This window comes from Paroedura picta, chromosome 6 (genome assembly GCF_049243985.1).
Source record: "Paroedura picta isolate Pp20150507F chromosome 6, Ppicta_v3.0, whole genome shotgun sequence".
In the NCBI taxonomy this organism is placed as follows: Eukaryota; Metazoa; Chordata; class Lepidosauria; order Squamata; family Gekkonidae; genus Paroedura; species Paroedura picta.
In genome coordinates, this window is record NC_135374.1 from 94,888,584 (window position 1) to 94,912,267 (window position 23,684).

Here is a 23,684-nt window from a genome sequence, read left to right on the forward strand (position 1 = left end):
TCGCACCTTCACCTCACTCAGTAGAGGTAAAGAACAGTATTAGCTCTGGTCATGGCCATGATAGATACTAGTCTATCATGGGTTAGGAAATACCTGGAGACATTGGGGATGGAGTTGAGAGTGGGCGGGACTTGGGGTGGAGAGGGACCTCAGTAGAGTATAATGCCATAGAGCAGGGGTAGAGCATTTGCTGGTAGGGGCTCATGGGAATTGTAGTCCATGAACATCTGGAGGACCGCAGGTTGACTACACTGCCATAGAATCTACACTCCAAAGCAGCCATTTTCTCCAGGGGAACTGATCTCTGTCACCTGGAGATGACCTATAATTCCAGGGGGTCTCCAGGTCCCACCTGGGGACTGGCACCCCTAATGGACACTGTTGCCAGATTTTGTTTTTCAGAATCCCACTAACCTGAGGTTCAAAACCCACTAACCAAGAGGTGATTCTACTTGCAGGAGGAATTACTGGTGAATCTAAGAATGGGGTGTTTTTGAGTCATATAATATCACATAAAGGTAAAGGTATCCCCTGTGCAATCACCGGGTGATGTCTGACCCTTGGGGCGACGCCCTCTAGCATTTTCATGGCAGACTCAATACGGGGTGGTTTGCCAGTGCCTTCCCCAGTCATTACCGTTTACCCCCCAGCAAGCTGGGTACTCATTTTACCGACCTCGGAAGGATGGAAGGCTGAGTCGACCTTGAGCCGGCTGCTGGGATTGAACTCTCAGCCTCATGGGCAAAGCTTTCAGACGTCTGCTGCCTTACCACTCTGCGCCACAAGAGTCTCATGCATAATATCACATACTGGTATATTAAATTTTGGTGTCAATTATTGATGGGCTTTGGAAAGATTATATGCCTATTGATTTCCTTTCCAATTGGGAGAGAAAGGACGTTGACACAGGGTGCTGTGGAATGGAAACAAGCCATCAAATGATTGTTCAAACTCTGGGCCTGATGTGTCTGAAAACATAAAACAAATGCTTAAAACTGTCTTAACCCAACAGAATTGATGTCTGCTATATAAACAGCCAAATTCTTTTTATGTGAAATGGAGAAAGGGCACTTGCTGGAGTAACTCCATGCTGAGGGTCTTACTACTGAAGCTCTGTTTGTGTGATGGTGGAAACAAAAAATGTTTGCGATTACTAGCTCCCTCTGAAATGTAGCCACCACCTAAACAAGAGTAGGTTGGGTCACAAAGAAAACCATTCTGCCCTTCTCTTAAGAACACAAGGAGTGCCTAGCTTAGACTGAGTGATATATCTTCTTTTTTCTTTTTATCCTTTAGCTGGCAATTGGTGGAGCAGGTTATCCTCTCAGCCACTCCGCTGCTGTGGGTACCGCTGGGTTTTTTTTTGCCTTGTTTATAATGTTTCCACTCTTGGCTATTGGTGGCAGTAGTTTTGGCCACATGGATAATCAATTGCTGGTTTCTGAGGTCTTCCTCGATCTGTTTAAGCTATGTTTTCTTTGGCGCCAGTCATTGGATCTGCCATTCGGTTGGTTGTTCTTGCCACAGGAGTTTATGAGGCAGTTTGCTCGTGTTCATTCTGCAGACATGGCCAAACCAGTCTGTGCTTTTGGATTAGTTCTTTAATTTGCAGCTGGTTGTCACATTTTGTCTGAATTGTCTCATTTTAATTATGATCACATAGAGCGACACCCAAAATCCTCTGCAGGCATCACATTTGGAGGGTCTCTAATTTGTTTATGTCAGGTTTTAGTAAAGTCCATCTTTCTGATCCATATAGAAGGATTGGCAGGATAGACATAGACATAGACATAGACATAGACATAGACATAGACATAGACAGCATTTGACACCAATGGAATTATTTTGGAATGAACCCCCAGAGATCTGGTATGTTCTCAAACAGTTTATGTTGGCCACCCAATGGTGCAATGTATTGGTGAATGTATTCCTGAAATACTATACCAAGAAATGTCCCTTTCCTTCTCATTAAATTCTCACACAATGTATCTGAGAAGTTGCTAATCCACAATGCAGTTCTATGAAACAGTATGTGGGCTATATCAGTATTTTAATGTTCATCTTCTGCCATCCTGAGAATCGTAAGAGATTACCATTTCATAGTCCAATTCTCCTCTTAGTAAAATTCCTGTGGGGGAAGCTATAAACAGATGCTGATTCCCTTTGCAGGTGTTATTTGTTCCTGGAGTCAGTGAATACACACAATCAGCACCCACCTTGGACTGGTATGCCCTCCTCCCTGAAGTGCCTCAGACCATTTTTTATATCACCCATCTGAGCAGTATAGCAGAACAATATCATATGCCTGATCCTGAGTGACACGGCAGTGGAGTAGGGTGAGTTTGTATATGAGGTGGGCTTAACATGATTGCCATAGAGAACTATTGGACTCATAGTTCACCGATCACATAGGGACACCCTATTTTATGGTAATTAGATCCTCTATACGAATGGCATATATGTACGTACCTGCCATTCCCAAAGTCATCATGTGAGGGGTGCCAGACCTTTGACTGGTGGGAAAAGATCTATACTGTTTTCAAGCTGCTTTCTGAGGTGATTCAAGGACTGAACTATACAGCCTTACAAATGGCTAGGGACGTCCATATCTGGAGGACTGTTGTATCCTGTAAACTGATGCACTTCAACAAAAGCTGATTAGCCCTGCCATAGATCTTATGCTGGCAGTGACCAGAGACAGGGAGGGGCCGATGATGGTGCCTAGACTTTGGAGTTCATGTCCCTCCCTTTCAACATTCTGTTTTTAAATGAGCTTTTGAGAAATGGGGCGGGTGTTGTCCTCTCATTTTTATTTTAGGCATTTGGGAGGAGTGTTACTACACATTGTACATTATTTATCAATTAAAACATTTCTACCCCACTTTTCCTCTTGGATCAAGGTGCCTTACAAATGTTTCCCCAGCTAAAGCCAAAGATAAAATAGCAAGCCCCAGTCCCTCCCACCTTTTAAAAGACATCTGCTGCTCAAAGCTTTCAAATGCCTTGGCAAACAGACAGTCCTTGCAGGGCCTCCTGAAGACCTCCAAAGAGGGGGGCCTCTTTCACCCCTTTCGGGAGCCCATTTTCAACTGGGGAACCCACAAGGACTTGTAGGGACCATCTCACTCTGAGACTGCTGCAAAGGTCAGCAAATAGAATTATATCAAAACAAATATGTATTATAAGGAGTACACAAAAAACTGCCTGCCATTTTTTTCACTTGTCAGTCATTGTCACGTGGCAAAAACTCCCAATCACCTTCCAGCTCCAATTGTTGCATTTGAGTGCCACCTTAAAAAAAAAGATACCACACTCTTTAATTTAACTCCTGTGGAGCGGTATAAATAAAAGGGTAAGGGCAAAGTGGGAGGAGAAGGGGGCGGCTCCTGATTGGTCCCTCTGATGTCACTCCAGGGCCAAGTGGCCAATTGGGAGCCGCACGCAGCGTGGCTCCCCATTGGCCACTTGGCCCGCCCTGGACTGGCCGGTGAGTTGGGCACGGGGAGATGCTTCGCTGCCAGGAATGGAGCAGGGCCGCCACATCAAAGACGCAGCCCTGCTCCTTTCCTGCCGCCGACACAGCCACCTTGGCCGTTGAAGGGGGGGTAAAGGAGCAGGGCCGCTGCGTCGAAGATGTGGCAGCCCTGCTCCTTTACTGCCGGCGAGGCAGGGGGGGCCCCAGAAAAAAGCAGGCCCTGCTCCTTTCCTGCCACCAGGGCAGCCACCTTGCCCGGGGAGGAGATGGCGGCGAGCCTTCCACAGGCTTCGCTGTCGGGCGAGGAGCGGCCGCAGTGGAGGGCGGGGCTGGGAAGCCTTCGCCACAGCAACAGGAACAGGCCTGGCGTGTCAGGGATGCGCCGGGTCTGCTACTGTCGCCGCAGCAAGGCTGGCACATCGGGGGGGGGGGAGGGACTGCCTGGGACACCGCAGCGGAAGGGCCCACAGCCAGCCCTGCAACCCCCCTCCAGCCCCACCGGCGCCCAGGCTAGTGCCCATTGTATTTTTTATACAATGGGCTTTGCCCCTAGTCATGTTATAATGCAAAACCATTACAACACAAACAAGGGGATACAAAAAGGTGGGATGTTTTATCGTACAATTCCCCCCCCCACACACACACACATACAGACTGTCCCCGGTCTAACTGAAACCAAGTATGAAATTGAATCCTAAAGAAACAAGAGAACGTTGCCAACCAAACATGGGTCTTTTTTGTTTTGTTTTGTTTGATACTTTGTTATATTAGAATTGTGTTGTAAAGCAATCAGACTTTTTTTTTTTTTAAAGGGGCAGGGAAGGTTGTGTGGGTAGATGATGGAAGTGACACTTGGTGCGTGTGCGTGCATGCACGTGCATGGGAGCAATGGGTGGGAATACCCAATTGGGGACAGCCTGTTCTGCAGCTTCTGTATGACCCAGCCCCAACATACACCCTGTTGGATCCCGCATCAAAAAATGGAACTTTGATTTCTGAGTGCTCCCTTGACACGGGCCAACTGAAGGGACAAATTGGGACAGCCCTGGGACTCCCCTGAAGGGGCCCAATTCCATGCGGAGCTAGAAGGAAAAACACAGACACAAACAAATGGAAATCAGAGCCTAACTGATTGTGCGGAAACAGTTGTTGAGAATTAGGTATAGTAATATGATTTCTCATATATTAATGATGTGTTAATTCACTCAAATATTACTGGAGAGTACTAATTATATAAATAAACCAACCAAAATAGCCTTTAGAGCGATTTCTTGCATTACATTTTGTACTTGGGTATGGAACTCGGATACAAAGTACATTTGTAATATATTAGCTCTGCAGGGATGAATAACACATAATTCCTCTTGAAAATGTGCAATTGCAGACAACCAATCCCTTCTAGGTCATCAGTTCCATGTATTTTAAATGGGAAAAATGTAGCAATCTACCCATGTGTGCACTCTTTACAAACTGTTGCTGTTCATATATAAAATGTAGCATGGAAGACAGCCCTTTATGTAATTGGTAGAACTTCTCAAGTAATCACGTCCTCTACATCAGGGGTAGTCAACCTGTGGTCCTCCAGATGTTCATGGACTACAATTCCCATGAGCCCCTGCCAGCATTTGCTGGCAGGGGGCTCATGGGAATTGTAGTCCATGAACATCTGGAGGACCACAGGTTGATTCCCCTGCTCTACATGATCCCAGTGTCTCCCATGTGGCAGGTTAGCATGTATAAGTCGTAGCTCAATATCCAATATAGCAGAAGGGATTAAACACAAGTCCCCCAAAGTGGGGAACAAACTCTTTCTACTGGTGGTGATACCTCTCACACTGTCTTTACTCCTTCAATGATTAATTCTACCTGCCTGCTATACTCAAATCCTCCTCTTTTGTTGATTTTCGCATTCCCACCACTAAAATGTGTTTCCTCTACCAGACCTATTAGCAGTAGCCATGCTTATTCTAATTATCTTAAGTACTGACTACAAACAGGACTCTTTTTTTTAATTGTGGTGGTTGGCTGTTATAAAACAGTCCTTCCACCAGATGGTTGAAGACACACCAAGCCTATGAGTGGAAAAGACATAATTACAGACAAGCTGAATAAACAATGTGCCGTTTTTTCAACATTCTCTTAATGCCACCTTTGCTTGTGTGCGTGTGTGTGTTTAAAAACTTTCTCATCACAATGGACTTCCCACCCTTGATAATTTCTGACAAGAAGTAAAGAGTGATTGGCATACCTCAATTTCCCTAAGGAAAATTGATAATTGCAGCAGACATCAGAACCTGGAGATTGTCAAGACTGTCATAGCTGTTTTCTTGGAGACAACTGGTAATCATCAGGAGTGTGGGAGAGTGCAGCTTTGCAGGTCAGTTCCCCAACTTCGACCAGACACTAAATGGGGTTGCCAACCCACAAGTTGTACCTGGAGATTTCCTGCTTTACAAATGATTTCCGGATGACTAAGATCAATTTTCCTGGAGAAAATGGCTGATTTGGGGGTTGACTGTGTAACCTTGTACCCTGCTAAGGTCCCTCTCCTCTCCTCCCCTCCCCAAACGCCCCAAGCATTGTCTAATCCAGAGCTGGCAATTTTACTATGGTATAACATGTGCAATGTTCAAAGAACACATTAGGTGTAGCTATAATAACTAGGGTTGTATGTAGTTCACAATCAAAATGCAGCATTTGGTGTTGGGTGTAGGATTCAGAACTCTAAAGAAATGTTTCATTAGACATTTTCATTATTCTGCAACTCCATTGTTGATATTGCTCCTCCTTGGCCTCCCACCATGCATATAAAATTCAAATAGAGGTGATGAGAGGAAATGCTATCCTGAAGAGGAGAAAAGGTAAGGACCGAAGGGAGGAGACAGACTACACCTAAGTCAGCGTCCTAAGCAACTTCCAAATAGAGCCTGAGGTAAACAGGAGGTGCCTAGAAATCAGCTTTCAGCAGTGATTAATGATCTAATTAGGGACCTCCAACAATTGCCTTGGTGTGACTTATGCCACCCTAGAGTCTTCCCTGTTGAAATTAGAGCTAATGAAAAGAAGGCATGTCTATATTTTGGATCAACCACCCTCAAGATGACTGTCCTGTCATCTGTGTTAGTCCTCCTCCCATCCCAACTATGATGTCATATTGGAGTCAACCCAGTTCCCATATAAAATGACACATCACTTCTAGGGCCTGAGCCAAAGAACTGCTCCTTTACCCATTGTTTCCCTTGCTTCTTCCACCTTTGTTTCCAAGCTCATATCCACCCCCTCACCAGCTTTTCCCCATGATGGACAGCCATCGTGACTCACCCCTGGATTCATTAGTCACATGTCTGAAAGCAGTGTCAGGCTGGCTCAAGCAAAGCAGCCTGGGGCTCAATCCTGCAAAGATGGAGGTCCTGTGGTTTGGTAGGAAAGGCCCAGGCCAGGATGAAAGGCCCATGGTGAAAGGCCCATGGACTGCCCTACTTGTATGGGGTGCAGTTAACACTCATGCACTCAGAGAGAAACTTGGGTGTGATCTTTGATAAGTTGCTTGCCAAGGAGGAACACATAAGAGACTAGCTCAACTAGCGTTCTTTTACCTGTGCCAAGCCAAGCTATTAGCACCCCACCTGGTTCCAGAAAACAGCCAGAATGAGCCAAGTGATGCTCACCCCTAGGCTGGATTTCTGCAACTCGCTCTACGTGGGCCTACGCTTATCCCTGATCCAGAAACTCCAACCGGGACAGGATGCAGTAGCCAGGGTTATTACAGGAACACCTTGGAGGGCCCCTATCCAGCCCGCACTCCAACAACTGCACTGGTTACCAGTTGACTACTAGATCAGTCAATACGTGGTCTGGGCCCTAAGTATTTGAGACACTGCCTCTGTGTCTATGCCCCCCAGAGAGACCTACACTCTATTAACATCAATAAGCTGGTGATCCCTGGCTTTAGGGAAGCCCGTTTAACCTTGACCAGGTGAGGACCAAGAAGGAGGTGGGCGCCTCTCCTTAGCACTCCAGGGCTTACAGTGCCAGGAGGCCTGGGGCGGTGACAGGGGAAGTGGGCGCTTCCTCTTGCCACCCCTGGTGGACACTTCCCTATAGTGGGACTCCAGCGGCAAGGGGACCCGCATTCTCAGTGGGGGAACTGGGTGGGCCAAAGGATACCACTGGCTTTTTCCTTGGGTGGGATCTCAGCGGCAAGGAGACCCGTGTTCCCAGCGGGGAACCAGGTGGGCTCCAGGGTGACACTATGATCAAGGTTCTTTTGGGCTGCCGGCCTCAAGTCAGGCTCCCTCTCCCTGCTCTGCCAACACTCCTATGGAGGAATTATAAAGTTATGGCCTTGTTTAAGCCAATGGAAATGTGTGCGTGTCTTCCTTGAGCCCAAAATGCCCTCCTGCAAGTCAAAAAAAGTTATGTACTCAAGTCAAAATGTTATACTGCACTACACTATGAAAATTTCAGTGTAAACCACCCTGAGTCACAAGGGTGGGTGGTATGTATAAACAAACAAACCAGGACAGAAATCTGCCCATGAGGCCTGCTTTTACTTGATTTGAGACACCTGTATTTTGAATGGTACTCCAGTCCCTAAGTAGCCTAAGACATGCAGCTTCATTCTTCTTCTTTTAGGTTTAATTGCTGCCCAGCCACCAGGACATCCTTCCTCTGTTTGGATAAACTGCTGGGTTCCAGGCTTGGTGGTGATCTTGCTCTCCTTTTCTCCACCCTCCTTTTTTTTTGGGGGGGGTCTTTCTCGCTGCATCCCATACTGCCCTTTCCTCCACCTGAGTAGAGTAACTGCCTGTTCCTTCAACTTAAAATTCAGATAGGCAAGGTAACATCTTGTGTTCTTGGTGTTTGGAATCTCCTCACTTTGATTGTTGTGTGATTCCCTTTTAATAAGCTGATTGCTGCTTCAGCTTGAGTCTCATTGAGCTAATTTTTGCATTTCAAATATATGTAAACCCACAAAAAATATTTTGCTGGTATGTGGGCTATTGCTTAGAATTTTAGAGCTTCAGAATGGTTTCCCGGGACATTTTTTGTTTGAGTGTTAAAAACTGTGCAAGTCACTCTATAGGTAAAGAACAAGGTAATGCGGAGGAAAACTAGTTTCCTTTGTGCTGGGCTGTTATAGTTTAGGGCTCCATCTGGAAAGCAGAGTGCAGGGAACACTTGGCCTGACCACCCAGTCATGAAAGGCAAGGTCCAGCTGCTGATGTCTCATTGATCAGTAATGAGAGAGTTAAGCACATGCCTAAAGACTCCAAGTGAAATCAATTTAATTTAGAAAATACTTAACTTGGCTGGATTGCATTCCCAGTTCCTTTCCTCTCTCTTTAGATGAATTCCCAAAGCAGTAGAGGAAACAAACTAAATTATTTTGACCTAAACAGTAGCCATATCACTGGACTATGACTGGGTTACGATGATCTCAATTTGGGAGCAAGAACCAAACGAGGAAGGCCTTCTGAAGTTTTAACACAGTGTGGTGCCGGCAGGAAGCTTCGTGTTCTCTGCCAATAGTATGCAGAAAGGTAAGTCAAACTGATATTTACCTACAGTCAAACAAGTCTGTTGTTCTGCTCAGGTGCCACACTGGACCTTCTGCGTGCCATACAGCCGTTAAAGACAAAAACTCTGCCTGGGAGAAAGTTGTATGGAGTTAGAATTTTGGAAGGGGAAATGTTCTTTTTCATTTGCCAGTATTCCCCGCCCCCCACCTGCGACATTCCTGGGTCTTTTAACAGCTTTGTGACAACCAGAATTTCGGCAGATATAACTTTTCCTGGTGGAAACAGTGATGACAAAAAGCTCCATCTGCTAACCTTTCTGTGCTGTGTAGCTGTTCAAGTCACAGGAGATTTGGCACACAAAAGAACTTTGACAGCCCATTCGCTGTGTCTGCAGCATTATATTCAGATAAGTCGGGCTTACAATGAATTCCGATTTGGTGAGTAAAGGAATCACCCTCTTACCCTGTCTGAATGTGGTTGCTGTGCTCAAGCATGTGCAGAGACACACCTTGTCTAATTTAGCCTTCCCAATAGGGACTTGAAATGGCCTGCAATCTCTTTCTCCATTTTATCTTCATGACACAGCCTGGTGAGGTAGGTTAGCCTCTGGGCCAAGGTCACCCAGTGACCCTGCAGTGCAGAGTGAGGATTCGAAACTGGGTCTCCTAAATCTTTGTATGGAACTGTAAGCATGAGGACAATTGATTTGCAATTAAAAGTCAACCTTTGTCCAAGAATGAACAGGAGACAGATGTTTATTTGCTTTGCCGGCTTAAGAAAAAGAATTGGTTCTTATATGCAAACTACACCACTACAAATTAAAAGAAGAAGAAGAGTTGGTGCTTACATGCCGCTTTTCTCTCCCCAAAGGAGTCTCAAAGCGGCCTACAGTTACCTTCCCTTCCACTCCCCAGAACAGACACCCTGTGAGGTGGGTGAGGCTGAGAGAGCCCTGATATCACTGCTCAGTCAGAATAGCTTTATCAGGGCTGTGGCGAGCCCAAGGTCACCCAGCTGGCTGCACGCAGACAAGGAGCGAGGAATCAAACTGGCCCACCAGATTAGAAGTCCATGCTCCTCACCACTACACCAAGCTGGCTCTTGTATATCAAGTTGCTCTTCAAGGTGTAGTTACAAGGGCCCGTTTAAAAGTCGGCAACCCAAAATGTGTGGCCTTTCTTCTGAAACAGAGGGGTGCGGCCCTAGTTTTGTGCTCCTGTCTAGGAGAGCCTCCCAGAGAGTCCTGAGAACCTAATTTCCAAATAATCTACCACTAACAGTGGATTGTGAAATCCAATGGCTGCAACCCGTGTGGGCCGTGGGCCTGGGCTTTGCTTAACAAAGGAGAGAGGATAAAACCAGGACCAGCTTTGGCTGTAGGATATTCCGAGTTCACTTTCTTACACCTTCTCAGCGCTTGGCTTCTCTCAGGTTTAAGGGATCTGTGGTAATGCTGATTTAATAAACCGTACCTCTGTTGCTTTCGTAAGCAGGCCCTGACTCAGGTGGAGGTGTTGTGGGAACGGATTTGGGGTTGATTAAGAACAGACCCTTCAGGGCAACAGCTTTATCCTTCCCGCTCTTCCGTGTGTGACTCGCCCTTTTCCACAGTCTACCACGTCATCAGCTCAGCTACACCCCAGTTGGAAGAGGAGTTTCTCTCTCTCTCTAGTCATTAGATGACCTTAGTAACTCCTAGCATAGTTTCAGCAGGGAGTTTGCTGGAAAGAAAAGAAGGGGGGAGGGCAAGGCAGGGGGGGGGAAAGGTGGTGAGTGAAATTTTATTAGTGTTTTCACAAAGTGTTATTGTTTCCGCCCCTGTGAATATTTGGCATGGCAGGTGAAGCTCCGTGGAGCTGGTATCTTGGCTTGGCGCAAGCTCTCATGCGCTGCAGGGAGTGACAGGCCATTCACGCTGATGTTCAGGTTAAAGCTGTGAAAACAAACCCTGCTAGATTATCCAGGCTGCTGACCAGGCAGGCTATTTATTGCAAACTACTTTGTGGGCCTATCCATCTCAAACAAACAATGGCTCTTTCCCTCGTTCCCTTATTTGTGCAGGGCTTATCCACGAAAACAGTGTCTGGGAATGGGCGGAGAAAGCTTTGGCATTTGCTTCAGTGTGGTGATTCACTTAAGCGGGGTGTGACGCCAATAAAATATTCTTTGTTTCAATTACAAAGGAAGCAAGCTTTCCAAACCGCAATCCACTTTCTTGTCACAGTCTGGGAAATTTGCATATCTAAAGGGCTGTGTTGCAGGCTGACTTTTGGGTGCAACAGTTAATTGTTCGTTTGTTTGTTGTTAAGCTACAGTGAAGGCCTAGTATAGAATATGACGGATCTTGCCTTCGGAACATAGTTCAGTGTCTACTTGGTATCCTTTCATGATGTATTCCTTGCAAGGCCCAGGGTCAAGCAAACATGCATTTCTTCGATGAGCCTTTGGTGTAAGCCAGTTTCTTTCGGCCTCAGTTTCCTGTCTGTATCATGGAAAGGACAATGATATTCATGGGTGTAACTTAAGGTGACCAGATTGTCCGACTTTTGGAGGGACATTGGGGGGCAAATTGTACTTCTGTTGAAATTAAATATATATTTATAAAGTGTACACACACATACATATATATATATACACATATACATACATACATATTACAATACTATTTTTGTGTTCTATGAAAATTTTTGTTGCTCCATATAGACCAAAGTTTTAATCAAGAACCCCCCCGGTCAATGGTGTCCCGCTTTACCAATGTTAAAATCTGGTCACCTTATAACTATGCCATGTGAAAGATTATGTGGGAAAAAAAACAATTGATGTAGTTTTGTAGGATATGGGATTCTGGTTCTACTGAATATGCAGCAATGAGTTCTGAGCACATCCTTAAAATATGGCCATTCACTTAGTGTCTATTGCAGAACAGGCTGCTAACACCTGTTCTATTCACAACTTATAGTTTTTTCTACCTGGATATCTGTACAAAGAGCCCAAAACATAATTGTATGAGGAAATTTTCTGGCTGTACATTATGTAGGGAGTAGTGGTTGGTGTAGAGAGCCAGTTTGGTGTAGTGGTTAGGAGTGCGGACTTCTAATCTGGCGAGCCGGGTTCGATTCTGCGCTCCCCCACATGCAACCAGCTGGGTGACCTTGGGCTCGCCACGGCACTGATAAAACTCTTCTGACCGGGCAGTGATATCAGGGCTCTCTCAGTCTCGTCCACCCCACAGGTTGTCTGTTGTGGGGAGAGGAAAGGCAAGGTGACTGTAAGCCGCTTTGAACCTCCTTCGGGTAGGGAAAAGCGGCATATAAGAACCAACTCTTCTTCTGATTGGTAGTGAGGTGACAGCTGTGGCCCTTCTTATGCCGATTTTCATTTTAAAATGTATGAACTAAGAAAGTTGAGGTATGATGCCCTGAACACTTCCACAATTTACTGTGGCAGAGGAGACCACAAGAAATGCTTTATGGATGAGACCAAAGATCTGGGTTAAGTCTCTAGGTAGGACATTCATGAAAGAAATAGTCTTCCTTACTCCTGTTGACCACTCAACTGGTATTCAGATACTCTACCTCTGAATATGTATGTTGTCTTTAGTCCTTGTATCTAATAGTTATCGGTACCTATCATTCATGAATTTGCCTTTAGTATCTGATGAAGGGTTTTTTGAATCTTGTTGATCTCTGAGGTGCAAATGGACCCAGGTTTAAGTGTTCCTTTACGAAACCATCTAAATTAGTAACCATTGCAATATTATGTGACCCTGAATTCCATGGGCCGTACCGCATTCGTCCAAAATAGCACAATGGTTACTAATTGAAATCGCTACAGTTTTGCCGTTATGCACAACGTCGTTGACAATCTGCAACACTCCTGAAACCGATCCGCAAAAAGCGCTTTGTTGTAGCGCTTTCAGGGAAATCCCAAAAAGTGGATTCACCCTCCGGAAAGTGCTACACTCCTGCAACCAATCTGCAACACTAGCGGGAAAGTTCTGTGCGTTACCATTGTTGCGGTTTCTGCAAAGTCCCTCCCCCTGGCTCTCTCCTCTGTTCTTCCGGCGAAGCGATCGCAATTTTTTTCTCTCAGAGCGAGCGGAGATCAACGCACCGGCAAGCCTTCGTTTACCCAGTGAGGCTTCCCCGGCTGCAGTCCCTCTGTTTAAAGTCACCAAGCACAAGCAACACAGAGGCCCGTTTGCTGGTTTATTTTCCCTTTATTTTTCACACTGCTTTTGGCCGAAAATCGTGCCCGTGAGGGAGGGGGGATTTTTTTTTTCACTCGGGGGGAGCGTGGCAACGATGAAATGGCAGCTCAAACACCACCTGCTAGCTGGAGGGGTCTCTCCGTTGCAACGAATCAATGCATATTCGTTGCAACGGGTGTGTGTGTGTGTGTTTTTTTTAAACCTTCCTTAAAGGGAAAGGGGCTGTTTGGGAGCATGATAACGGCCGCCCATTGGCTGCTTGACGGCCAGGGGCGGGACACAGCTCAGCAATAGCGCTTCCTGGCTAGCGATTTTTGCAGAGACCGGAACCCTGTGGGAAACAATAGAAATGCAACTGGATTCCACTACAAAGGCAGGTATGCATAACAACGAATTCCACTATTTAAAATGGTGATTTTTCGTTCCGCAAACAATTTGCAACATTGATCCCGATGCGGAATGGCCCCATAAGTTGACCATGCACTGTGTGAAGGTGCTTCCTTTTGTTCGTCCTTGCTCATAAATTTCATTGGGTGACCTTGGAGTTTTTGTGTTACAGGGGATGTATTTTTTGTCACAATGCAATACAAATGCAAATTACCACCTCCTTTAAAACAAAAGGGGAAACAATGATTCAAAGAATATTACACAATGCACATCAGTGGGCCCCTTGCCTTCTCTTTTCCAGATTTCAATATCCAAGGTGGGCAGGATTGAGACTCCATGTAATATCAAATAATCATAGAGCTGGAAGGGACCTCCAGGGCCATCTAGTCCAACCTCCTGTACAATACAGGAAGCTCACAACCACCTGCCCACTCACAGCAACCTCAATTCCTTGCCCAGATGATGTTGCGATAGACTTCACAACACCCAAAGTCTGTGGACATCCATCAGGGTAACAATACTTAGAAGTGTTTCATAAGTGGACCACATTGTTCACTCAACATCTCTGTGGATTGACCTTTTCAGTTGGATCTCTTACTATTTTTAGACGTGCAAGTAACCTCTGAAGAGTAGCTAATCTCTGAACATACACTGTAGGTGTCACCAGATCTTTTAAAAAGGGCCTGTGAGGGAATCTGCTTCCAGAGAAGCACTCCGTGGGATTTGCCTTGGCTCTTTCCACCTGTTGCTGAATGCCAGGAAAAAGTGTGAACGGCTGAAGTTGTAACAAGCAGTTGTTAAAGGCATAGGAACAGAAAAGGTTGGTAACCTTAAGTCAGAGGGCACGATGTAGCACTTTTTAAACACGTGGGCACCCAAGAGCCTGTCATTTGTTCCACAGTATTGACCTTAGCATGAGCTTTCTCCATGGAATGTGACCCCCTTTCCTTTCCCTCCAAAAAATTCATCTTTGCATTGCTGTGAACAAGCCGAAGCTGTCAAGTGCCTAATGCTTTGGGAATCCATACTGTAGACAAATGTAACCTACTTTTGTTGCTTGGAGCCTCCTGCTTCTGTAGTTCGTATTGTCCAAAGGCAATCGGTCTGTTCAGGTTTGCTGGTGGCAAAAAAATGTGGCCTGTTACTAACAAAACCATCATTTGCTTAGGAACAAAATATCCAGGAAAAGAACGTTGATTTGCGCTGAGCACCTTGCAGTGTATAATAGTGCCAATTTCTGACAACGCCTGACCGAGATGCATAATTTACATCTCATCCAAATGATTGATTTTTAAGCTTGCTAGGCAAGGGAGGAGGAAGTGAAATCAATTCACATAAATCTCTCGAACTGTATGTGATGGAAGATATGTCTGCTCAGCCCAGAGAAACAAGCATGACAAATTGCTGGAAGATTCCCTTCAGAGATGGGCACCAGAGACAGAGAGATCACATTTTTATCCTTCCCCTGTTTTTCAAGCATTACTTCTAATCTCTGGGACAGAAACAATATGCAAACAGGAAAGAGAGATTACAGCAGGAAGAGAGTTGTGGAAAGGGGAGGGCAGGATGCCTGCTAATCTGTTTTGAGGCCTGAAGATGTCATTGATACTTGGCTTGTTTTGTAAATATTCTGCAAGTCTCTCTGGTCCAGCTTTGTTACAGTGTGTGGTCTGTATACGTGCCATTTAGACTCATGTCTTGTGAATGAGCCCTCTAGCACTTCCCAGTCTAAATTCGGGTCATACAAAGCAGCCAATCACAAGAAAGAAATCTCTTCTCTGCCATTTCTGATGACTTTCTAGCTGAACGACTGGTGTTTTAACAACTGGATGAAAGATGGGGAGAACGAGGAAGGTAGAGGAGGATATTGCCTATCTCTTTCTTCTCTGGGATGTCATCTAGGTTGGACTTCAGACCTACATCAACTCAGAGGTTGAGAGTTCCAGCAGGGATTGCTTGGGAAAGGCACCAAGCTAGTTTGAGTAATAATAATATAAAGAGGTCCAGAAGGGAGAACATGTGGAGCAGGACTGAGAATGAAAAGAGATGAATGAAGCCAAATTGAGCATGATTTTTTTTGGGGGGGGGTTCTTGTTACAGGGGTCAGGAATAGCCTGAACTTCATTGTTTGCTGGCTGAAGTATCTGGGAGTTTTCAGCTTAAAAAAGAGACGTCGAAGGGGAGGACATGATAGAGATATATAGCATTATTTATGGGATTAAAAAGAGCTGACAAAGTTAATTTTTTACTTCCTCTCCCCAAATACTAGAACTCAAGGGCATCCAATAAAACTGATGAATAGCAGATTCAGGATGGATCCAAAAGACCCCCTTCTTTAAACAGCAAGTGATTAAATTGTGGAGTTTGCTGCCAGAGGATGTAGTGATGGGCATAGGCGTAGATGGCTTTCAAAGGGGTTAGCCAGATTAGCCATGGGGAGTAAAGTGGATCTTGTTCAGAAATAGCCAGCTTCTAAATCTGTACCAAAAGGCAACATCAGGAGAGAGCCTTGGAATCTCTGCCCTGTTGTTGGCCCTCCAGAGGAACTGGTTAACCACTGTGTGAGAAAGGTTGCTAGACTAGATAGCCCATTGGTCTGATCCAGCAGAGCTCTTATAATGTTCTTATGATGGGAATAAGCGTCTGTTTTGGTTTGGAAGGAAAGGAAGTTTGAGACCCAGATGAGGTATGTTTGGGAAGGATTTCAAGTACAGAAATCTTTCCAAAAGGAGGAGGGCAAAAAAGAGCCAGCACAAGAAAGGATTATGGCATCCTCAGGAATGAGACCTCCAGAGCATTCTGCTGTAAGGCAGGATCAAGACAGAGCAACAGGACATCAAATAATTATGCAGCTCACCATGCCTGATTGATTCACCTCTCTAGGGTTGTTCTTTTGTGCCAATGCTTCACCTTCTGATGGCCAAACTAGCTGGTCATCATACTTCATTATTGATGTCATGCTAATGTCCTTTTGCCTTTCTCCCAGGCAGTCTTTTGTCTTTCATGCATACGTCTCCTTTGAGATTTATTGTCCTTCCTTCCTTCCTTCCTTCCTTCCTTCCTTCCTTCCTTCCTTCCTTCCTTCCTTCCTTCCTTCCTTCCTTCCTTCCTTCCCATAGTTTTTCCCAAGATGGCAGGGTAGGTGGGAAGGTCACAGGCCAAAGAAGATTTAGAAATGGAGGCAGAAAAATTGAGATAGAGTAGTCAATGGCAACTGCTTGCACTGTTGAGAGCCTGTTATCACTTTGCAAGCATTGTCCTGCAGAAGGTGGCAGGGGCACCAAAGAAGGCTCTCTGAATCAACCTGCACACCTTCTTAGGTCCTTGCACCAGTTTTTTCTTTGTTTTTTCTATGTAGTTTCTAAGCACGTGGTGTAGACACCTTGTTTATGCTATGTTGTTGGTCTTGTGAAATGGTCTGCAGAGCGTAAAGGTAAAGGTATCCCCTGTGCAAGCACCAAGTCATGTCTGACCTTCGGGGTGTCGTTTTCATGGCAGAATCAATATGGTGTGGTTTGCCAGTGCCTTCCTCAGTCATTACCATTTACCCCCCCCCCTCCAGCAAGCTGGGTACTCATTTTACCGACCTCGGAAGGATGGAAGGTTGAGTTGACCTTGAGCCGGCTGCTGGGATCGAACTCCCAGCCTCATGGGCAGAGCTTTCAGACAACATTTCTGCTGCTTTACTACTCTGCGCCACAAGAGGCTCATCTGCAGAGCATATATGTGGTATAATGGTTAAAAATGTTGGCCTAGAACCTGGATGATCTGGGTTCAAATCCCCTCAGGTCCCACAGAAGCTTGCTGGGTGACCTTGGGGCGATCATACTCTCTCAGCCTAACCTACCTCACAGGGTGGTTGTGAGGGTAACATGAATGAGAAGATAAAAATGCAAGCAACCTTGAATTATATTTGTTCCATGTGCGAGGCAATACTCTGTGCAGGTCCATTACAGAGCACAGTTTGTTGACTAGCAGTATGGGTGTTTTTTATCCTCCCCCCTCCCCCAGTAACTTGGAAATCTTTGGCCTGGTCAGAAGAAGTCTAGAGTTGCAAGTTGCTACGCAGAGGCAGGCCATGGCAAACCACTTCCGATTGCCCGTTGCCTTGAAAACCCTAAGGCAGGGGTGGCCAAACTAGCTCTCCAGATGTCCAAGGACAACAATTACTATGAGCCCCTTCCAGCAGACAGGGTTGCCGACAGACACCTGTGACAGCAAAAGGCCGTGGAAATGTTTTTGGTGTGAGAGCCAGTTTGGTGTAGTGGTTAAGAGTGTGGACTTCTAATTTGGCGTGCCAGGTTCGATTCTGCACTCCCCCACATGCAGCCAGCTGGGTGACCTTGGGCTCGCCACGGCACTGATGAAGCTGTTCTGACCGAGCAGTAATATCAGGGCTCTCTCAGCCTCACCTACCTCACAGGGTGTCTGTTGTGGGGAGAGGAAAGGGGAGGCGACTGCAAGCCGCTTTGAGCCTCCTTCGGGTAGAGAAAAGCAGCATATAAGCACCAACTCTTCTTCTTCTTTTAATTTGTAGTGGTGTAGTTTGCTCTCGTACGCTCATTTTTGTATTTGAACTACCTTTTATGTAACCACATTTTAATCCTGTTCTGTGTGAGCTGCTTTGAGTGGGCATATGCTGGGGAGGGGACTGGCAGTTCTTTAAATTAACAAAAAAAAAAGAGAGTAGAAACCCTCAGGGCTATTGGGAAGCTGGTATGCAGAGAGGGGAGGGACCTCCTGCGCCTGCCAGTCTCTTTCCAAATCAGACCATAACCACCTCACGTATTTATGCCCGAAGCCATCCCTTCTGCGCAAAGACTCAGTGAGTCAGTCAAGGCTGGGATGGTGAGACCCGGGCTTGTTTGGGATGAATGTGAAACTGTGGCATGCATCACTGAGAGAGAGAGAGAGAGAGAATTCAGAATACAGTCATCAAGCACATTCATGCACTTGCCAAGAACAACGAGCAATTATGAATGTTAAGTTCAACTATGCATCATATCTGCTCCAATCAAAGCCATTTAAAGCCAGCGAAGCATTGCTTTCATGCATTAAACCTCAACCTATGCTTGATTATAGCTCCGCATACCAGGTATCTAGCCTAGGGTGCTAGCCAATAACAATATGCCATTGTCTAGGAATTTTAATTTGCACACCCCCATTTATAAATGTCAGAATCTTGATTGCGCAAGATTAGTTATCAGAATGCTGGCTGAGTTCATCGTTCTATCTATAGCTTTCAAATGCTTGGGGTTTAAAGCCAAACAAACTTTCAGCCTTCATAAGACTAGTAGAAATGAAGCGTCCAAGATTGACGGGAGGGGGTGTCTTAACAGTCAGCCATGGAAATATTATCTCGGTTGCCAACCTTTTATCCCGCTTACCATGCCAGACTCGTAGCGGGTATTGTTGAACAGGCAATTTAAAAAAATGCAGAACCATTCTTGTGTAATTCCCCACTGTTAATAATTGATATACAGAAAATTGACAGTAGTTCTCTATAGAGGGTTGGGAATTTAGGTATTAGTATCGAGTGCGGTCATTTATTCATTCAAAACTGGCCTTGACCTTTCAGGCCTTGGCCCTAGCGTGGGGGGACTCCCCCCTGGTGAGATCAGGGCCCTCTCAGACCTTCAGCAGTTCTGGTGGGTTTATAAGGCAGAACGGTTCCGCCAGGCCTATGTTTGAAGCCAGGAAACGAACATAGAGGAAATGCTGACCTCTCTTTCTGAGAATCTCGCTCCCTCTCTGTAAACCGACTTTTAATAATATAATTTTAACTGAAACTCGTAATATTTTAATTATGTAAAGCATATTATTTTGTTTTGTTTTTTTTTTCTTGCGACTTTCCCTGACCCAACCGGGCAGAGTGGGCTATAAAAATAAAGTGTTGTTATTCTAAATCTGTATTTTACAGTATGTTTCCTGCATGTCATTTTGCCGTATGATAAATAAAACAAGTTCTCTATACACGATCCTATGCCCATTGAAGGAAAAATGTCGAGAGGGATAAAGGGCATGAATGCACTGGCTCTGTCCTCTGCTGATAGGGCTCATGATTGGGGCAATGTTCCAGATCACATGTAGAGAGTGTCTGCATATACATTCCCTATGAGCGGGCCCAGTGTCTGCATTCACTCAGGTGTTGTGGCTGCCGAGGCCTTGGGGCTTCTGGTGAGGCCCACTTTCACTGACACCCCGCCCCCTGCTTGCCCTTCCCAACCATCTTCCCTCGTGGTTGCTTTGCCCTCACCATCCTGGCTGCCGGCAGCACTGAAGAAGGTGTACAGGCAAGGAACGGCAGGGTAAACATGTCGGTGGGAAGGAAGGCTGGAGAGGAGGGCTGGTGACGGGCAGAGGAGGGGTGAAAGCTCCAGAATATTCTGTGTCTGACCCCCAACACTAGGAACCAGCCCTGCCTCTGTAATCATGAGCTATCACTCATGTATTGTTGGTGGCGTGTGTGCGTGTGAGGGGAGAGCCAGCAAGCTCATGCCTTCTCTTCCTCTACTCCTGCTAATACATCCTTAGCATGTAACCGAATGGTAAAAACCTGCCTTTGTTGTTGCCCGTCTTGCTTTTTGTCAGCTGTACCAGGTCTAGGGGTGCCAGAGCTTGGTTTGGAAATACCTGGAGACTTTGGGGTTGAAACCAGGAGTGGACGGGATATAATGCTATGGAGTCTACCCTCCACAGCAGCCATTTTCTCCATGGGAACTCATCTCTTTAGTCTTGAGAAGAGCTGTAATTCCAGGGGATGCCTGAGTCCCACCTGTGGACTGGCATCCCTAGATCTCAACCGTGGCCTGGGCGGCCCTGGCTAGTCTGAGCTTGACAGATCTTGGAAGCTGGGTAGAGTCAGTCCTGGTTAGTACTCAGAGGGGAGACCACCTTGGGTCACTAGGCAGATGCGGGCAGATCTCTGCTTACCTCTTGCACTGAAAACCCCAGGAGGGGTCAATATCAATCAGTTGTGACTTGATGCCACTTTATTGTTGTTCTTACTTTGTTGTTCTTATTATGTTCTTTATTGTTGTTCTTATTATGTTATTACCAGATCCTAGCCATGATGGTACACCTGCAATCTTAGTAGCTTGAAATCTATCTGCCTCTTCAACATGGGAAAACATAAGAGAAGATGGGCCTATTTGTCTTGCCGCAGGGATAATTGCTTGCGAGCAGTGGAATTGGTATCAAGATTACCTGTGTTCTTGGCACTCCTTGAGGTTTTAGCAGGAATTTACCCAATTAGGATGCATGTTAAACATGATTGGTTGCTTTGGAGGAAAGGCCCAAGGGGATAGGAGACTAGATTGCTCCTTTGCTATCTAGTAATATCTTGCATTGCTCCAGTCCAAGTCTTTGAAATCATGGACTCCCCCAGGTTGGCTCTTCTCCTTTACCGATGGGAGAGAAGAAGAGGAGTTGATTTTTATGCCTTGTTTTTCACTGCCCTAAGGAGCCTCAAAGCAGTTTACAATCACCTTCCTTTCTTCTCCCCACAACAGACACTTTGGGAGGTAGGCGAGGCTGAGAGCTCGGAGAGAACTGCACTGGGAGAACAGTACTATCAGGATTGTGACTAGCCCAAGGTTGCCAAACAGGCTGTATGTGGAGGAGCGGGAAATCAAACCCAACTTGCCAGATTAGAAGCTGCCACTCTTAACCATTACACCATGATGGAGAAGAGAGACTTTACTGGTGCCTTAATGACTGATCTCTCTCAGAACTATTCTCAATAAATGTAACTCTTGTTTAACAATACTTAACAGACTGCATATGGATCAGTTTTCCACTGTCCTTTTAGCCCTTACCTGCTAACGCATTTAGGCATTTCTTTCCAATGTTGTTATGTGCGAAGTCGTGTCCAACCCATCGCGACCCCATGGACAATGATCCTCCAGGCCTTCCTGTCCTCTATCATTCCCCGGAGTCTATTTAAGTTCACACCCATTGCTTCAGTGACTCCATCCAGCCACCTCATTCTCTGTCGTCCCCTTCTTCTTTTGCCCTCAATCGCTCCCAGCATTAGGCTCTTCTCCAGGGAGTCCTTCCTTCTCATGAGGTGGCCAAAGTATTTGAGTTTCATCTTCAGGATCTGGCCTTCTAAGGAGCAGGCAGGGCTGATCTCCTCTAGGACTGACTGGTTTGTTCGCCTTGCAGTCCAAGCACCAGAGTTCAAAAGCCTCAATTCTTTGACGCTCGGCCTTCCTTATGGTCCAACTTTCGCAGCCATACATTGCATCTGGGAATACCATAGCCTTGACTAAACGCACTTTTGTTAGCAGGGTGATGTCTCTGCTTTTTAGGATGCTGTCTAGATTTGCCATAGCTTTCCTCCCCAGGAACAAGTGTCTTTTAATTTCTTTGATGCAGTCCCCATCTGCAGTGATCTTGGAGCCCAGGAAAATAAAATCTGTCACTACCTCCATTTCTTCCCCATCTATTTGCCAGGAATTGAGAGGGCTGGATGCCATGATCTTCGTTTTCTTGATGTTGAGTTTCAAGCCAACTTTTGCACTCTCCTCCTTCATCCGCATCAACAGGCTCTTTAATTCCTCTTCACTTTCTGCCATTAGAGTGGTATCATCTGCATAACTGAGGTTGTTGATATATCTCCCTGCAATCTTGATCCCAATTTGTGACTCCTTTAATCCCGCCTTTCTCATGATATGCTCCGCATACAAGTTAAATAGGCAAGGCGACAGTATACAGTATTCTTTCCAATAGGTAGGTTAAAAAAGGGAGTGGCTCTAAAAACCATTGATAGGATTTGAAACAGTTATGTAATCGCAGTTTATGATTTCAGGATTTAAATCACCATTTGTACATCCCGGGCTGGAGCTGCTCATCCAGTGCTTCAAGCCTGCTCAGTCAAAAATAAGTCCCACTGAATGAGTCTGGAATTCACAGGGACCTCTTAAAGCACTTTTCTGTTGTTCTCTCCATTGGTTTGCACACGAGAAGAGCAGCTTTAGAGGTATTTGTGCATGCATGGAATACAGCCAGGTTTAAGTGCACTCTTACCTGGCGATACCGGCTGCATTTCAGCCTTGCTGTACTTCACAATGCCTGCTCTGTAGTCCTGTGTGCCTCAGAGAACAGCTGTGGTTTACCCTGGTATGGGAAAAAAGGCAAGAGAGCTTACAGAGTTCACATTCTATCTAAGGCAGGTATTTAGTCTTTATTTTCTTTTTCAGAAATGCTCCATTTTAGCTAATACATTGCTTCCTAAAAACAAACAATTGAAGGCTGCCAAGTTTTGGGTGGTTTTTTTTTCCCCTGGCAGGATTCCTGTGCTTTTAACTGCCTGGAATGTAGAAACTTAGCAGCTGAAGATTTCCGTGGAGAGAGGATGAGAAAAAGCTTCAGTTAATAAATCTCTGCCTGCCAAGCGGCTTATTAAGGGCACAGGAGCCTGACCAAGAAAAGAAGGTTGTCAGCTCCCCGAAAACGACAGAGCGAGTGAGGAAATGTTCACGTCGGCAAGATAATATATTCAAAATGCTCAAAGGGAGCTTTCCTTAGGAAAAACACCCCCTCCCAATGGCTAATAAAAGTTTAGAGATGTGTCCATTTGTATATTCTATTATACTGCCATCTTTTACAGTGTTTTAGTGTGTTAAGGGTTTTTATTGTATTTTTATTGTTTTTTGTAAACCGCTGCAAGACAATTGAGAGCGGTGGTATATAAATTCAAAAATAAATACATAAATAAATAAGCGGACTTTTAAGAGACTGTGCAAGACTTGGGGCTTGAGACATGAGGCTGGGATCCTGAGCCCTCACTTGGAATTCACTGGCCCTGGGCTCTTAGTCAATAGTAGAAGAAATTTATGGACCAAGCCAGAGCCAGACTCATGATCCAATCATAGGCCTCCACTAAGGACCAATTGCAAGCCTTGGTGGGAGTTCCGAATTGTATTATTATTATTATTATTATTATTATTATTATTATTATTATTATTATTAAATTTTTAATTACGTATGTAAGTTCCACTGTTGGCTTGTCTGTGTTCAGTATTTCTGGTTTCACTAAAGTTGTTGGCTGTTGGGGAGGAGTGTGTCTTACTGAACCCACGGCTTT